A 4078-nucleotide genomic window follows, 5' to 3' on the forward strand; every position below is an offset into this window, starting at 1 on the left:
AAACCCCGCCGGCCACGCTGCAGCAGGGCGGCACCAGCACCGCCAGCCCCCAACGCCCATCGCCGCTCCCCTGGCTCCTGGAAACCACTCCGCCAACCCGCCCCGCCGTCGGCCCGCCCAGACCCAGATGGGGCACGAAGGGCCTAGATCTAGGCCGAGAGGGCGCCGCCAGGCCGCGCTGCCACGCCACCCCGCCGCCAACGGCGACGCCGCAGTCCAGCGGATCTCCCGCGCCGTGCCAGGGAGCCCTGCCGCCACGCCGGACCGCCGCCGCCTAGGGAGCACCCCCCGGCGCCCTCCGCCCCGCGCCGGAGAGCAACCGAGAGGGGAATGGCCGAGAGCCGCCGCCACCAGCGTCGCTCGGGCCAGGCCCGGCGGCGAGCGCCGGCGACGGCGGCAGGGAGGGGGGAGTGAGGGAGAGCTGGCGGAGGAGGAACTGGGGCGCGGCTGGTCGCCCGCGGGGGTGACGCGGTCGTGTAATGGGTATTCTTTACGAACCTCTTTTAGACATTCAATAAAATGCAAAATTCATCTGGACATTGAAGACCATACTTCATATGTTGACCTTTGTTTTTTTTGTTCACTTAAAATACACCATTAAATGATCCATGTCAGCATTTGGCATTTTTAGATCTGTTCGCTACATTTAAGTCGTGATTTTAAATTGTACTAAATGCATGAAAAAATAGAAAACAATTGAGTTAAAAATTCATATCTGTGTTCTCATGTCCATATTTAGTCCTTATCAAAGAATGAAAATGAATTCCAAACATGAGGGTGCCGGAGACGACCCCGGACATTAAGTTTTTTTTTTAGTTATGAAAAATGCAAACGAAGTCAGAAAAGAATGGAACTTTCATGATGCCAATGTATCACACCTAGAGGCTAAGGTAAATGTTTGAGAAAGTTCTCAAAAGTTGTGTCGCACATTACTTACAAAGCAGACAATCTTCAAGGAAAGATCATGGTTTCGAGATGGAACATGTCATCTTTGAAGGCAGAGCGGCTGCTGCTTTATCCGCTGGCCTTGAATTTTCTGCATGGCAGTGCACGGCTTAGCTCTCGGTGTATGTATCAATTCTTGAGTTCGTTGTTGACACGTTTTGTACCTCTACGTGCCGGTTGCATCATTTCACTTTCGGGAGCGTTCCCTCTATGTAGAGAGGAGATATAGAGGAGAGACGAATACACACACATGCGAAGTTCATTTGTACTGAGCTGTTTCTCCGGCGACCCCATCTCAATGACTGCGTGCAAAACCGTCCGAGAGTGCATGTCGTGCTCCTTGAGAGCCTGATTTTGCCCGTGTTTGCGTGAGTCAAACTGTTGAAAAAATAGGGTAGAACCCGTGGTCTAACAAGAGTTGTCTTTCCGTACTGTTGTCGTGAAGAGAAGTTTGACAGGACAAAGAAATTCAAAAACCGGCGAAGTTCATTTGTACTGAGTTGTTTCTCCAGCGACCTCATCGAGTGAATTGCAGAAAACCATCACATTAACGCATAGGTTTGCGGAAAGCACTCTTTTACGAATTTAGGCCAGAAACCACTAATTTTTTGTCTAATCTTTTGCAAAAAACATTGATTGGACTATTTGGACATTTTAACCGCAATTATGACATGTGGGGCCCGCATTTGATGATGTGGCAAACTGGGCTTTTTCTAAAGAACCCTTCCTAAAAAAAAATTCAGGCCCCGCCGTTGTTCCCACAAGCCACCGCCGCCGGGGCCTAGGCCAAGATGCTCGCCGCCTCCTTCCTACGATGTGGCGGCTCTATCCTCGCGCCTGCCATGGCCACAACCTAGTCCAGGTCGACCCCGCAAAAAAAACCTACTCCAGGTCGAGGCCGGCGGCCACGGCCGAGCCGCACGGGTCGGCCGGCGCCCTGCTCCTGGAAGCATGGGTGGGGGCTAGCGGCGGCTTTGGCCTCGGAATCACCACTCAGAATGCTCGTGGCCTCCTCCTTCAGGCACGGCGGCAGTGTAACAGCTAGTGCACGGATCGGCTGCGACCTCCCTGCAGCGACGGCGGCATCGGAGCAAGCAACAGCGGCGAGGAGCAGCACAAGCGCAAGTAACGGCGCGGCCGCACGCAACACGAGCACGAGCAGCGGCGGCGGCGGGCAGCACCGGAGCCAAGAAGAGCAAGCAGCGGCACACATCACCGAAGCAAGCAACGACACGCCGGCGAGCCGAACGGGCGCAAGCAGCAGCAACAGCGCACAACACGGGCACAGCCAGGCAGTAACCCTCGTCATTGAGCTATGCCGCCGCCGGGCACCGGCGTGGGCGACAGTGCACGAGCGCGAGATGGCCGGCGGCAGAGTTCGGCTGAGCTGGTGTGGCAAGGGCCCAATTGCATTTTTCTGTTCAAATTGAAGGGTGCCTTTGTAAAAATACTAGGGACCCCACATGTCATAATCGCGGTTAAAATGTCCAAATAGACCGATCAGGGTTTTTTTTTCAAAAGATTAGACAGAAAATCAGTGTTTTCTGACTCAAATTCGTAAAAGAGTGTTTTCTGCAAACCGTCTGCAGAACCTGATTTTTGCCTGTGTTTGCGTGAGTCTAACTGCTGAAAAAAAAGGGCACGACCCGTGGTCTAATAAGAGTTGTCTTTCCGTACTGTTGTCCTGAAGAGAAGTTTGACAGCAGAAAGAAAAAAAGGAAAAAAAACGACCACAGTGGGAGTCGAACCCACGACCTTCTGATCCGAAGTCAGACGCGCTAATCCACTGCGCTATGCGGTCACTGTGCTGCTAAAGCATCAACACGGTACTGGACTTCTATTCAGCGAGATAGCTGGTTTATCATGTTCAGAATAAGGACGTACACACAAAGATGGTCGCGCAAGGCCGGAACCAATGATCTCCAGGAGCTAGTAATAATTGTAAACCGTGCAACAGATAAATGCAATAAAATATTAACAGATTTCAGGGGGCGCAGAACAATACCATTCTGGTTAGAACCAGAAACACAGACAATCACCATTCACTGTGGTAGATGCAGTAGAAAACTGAATTATAAGAATGCTTCATTGACAAGTCTGGAACTACGATGCAACATGCAAGTAATTAAATTTGAAAAGTTGTACCCCAAGGTGTTCTACAAGGCAGCAAAGAGAAAAGTCAGCGTCTTCTCATTGTCAGCTACAACAAAGGGGTGCAAACAGGAAACACACTAAAAGTTGACTATTAAGAAGACCACTTATCAAGCGGTCAAATCAATTCTCCAGTAAAGCAAGTGGTGATATGAGGCATAAAGATTGCTAAATATCAAGTACAGAGAAGACCATAAGGCAGATGGGCAGATATTTCAGGAGCAAAGTAAAACGACTTGGTAACTGTAGCATCAACACAGCCAGTAGCCCCTTCAGCCTGAAAGGTTATCGAAACAAGAATCCCATTGTTAGATTGTGGAGCAAAATGAAGCATTCTCAGGACGTTTGCACTCTGAGCCGTCGGATTGGCCGTCCAAACAAATCCTGACCGTTGGATTCTTGATGGACCGATCGTCGCTGTTGGCTCAAAACTGATGTTACAACCAATTAATAGTGTTGCTTCTTTCTTACTTCTGGTTTATTTCCTTATCTCGCTGATTGGTGTGCCGTGCCCTGGGTGGTCCACCACTGTCAGTGACTCTGGAGCCCTGTGCGACCGGTGTAGGTACGAATGGGAGAGGGGTCATGCCACCGCCTGTAAAATTGGGTGGCCGCCAGGGGCAATTTCGTCACTCCATGTTATTGCCCTCGCGTGGCGCTTCCTGTGTGGCTGGTCCATGCGTAAAGGCGATAGAGTGATTGGATCGAACGAACCCTAGCCGACAACATCGTTCCTCTGCCTTCCTCTTTCTGGGCCGAGCAACCACCTCTCTGCTCCTCCGCACGGGATCCTACTACTGATGCTCGAGTCTTGGCGAGCAGCCGACGACGGTGGATACGAAGATCCAGCGTGAGCCGCTGCCGATGCATCTTCTCCTCCTCCAGCGCATCATCCCCTGATTTCCCGTGCTTCGCCTCCGCCCCGCTCCCTTTCCTGGCGGCGCTCCCTACCGCCTCCGTCGCGACGTCTTCTCCTCCCCAT

At 51.9% G+C, this 4078-nt stretch overlaps 1 non-coding gene across 1 annotated transcript; it reads right to left on the reverse strand.

Moving 5' to 3' along the window:
• Nucleotides 1–2672: 2672 nt before the first annotated feature.
• TRNAR-UCG lies at nucleotides 2673–2746 on the reverse strand. Its single transcript has one exon. It is a non-coding gene; the product is annotated as a tRNA-Arg (tRNA).
• Between the last annotated feature and the right edge of the window lie 1332 nt (nucleotides 2747–4078).

The sequence above is a fragment of the Triticum dicoccoides genome, chromosome 3B (assembly GCF_002162155.2).
Source record: "Triticum dicoccoides isolate Atlit2015 ecotype Zavitan chromosome 3B, WEW_v2.0, whole genome shotgun sequence".
Lineage (NCBI taxonomy): Eukaryota > Viridiplantae > Streptophyta > Magnoliopsida > Poales > Poaceae > Triticum > Triticum dicoccoides.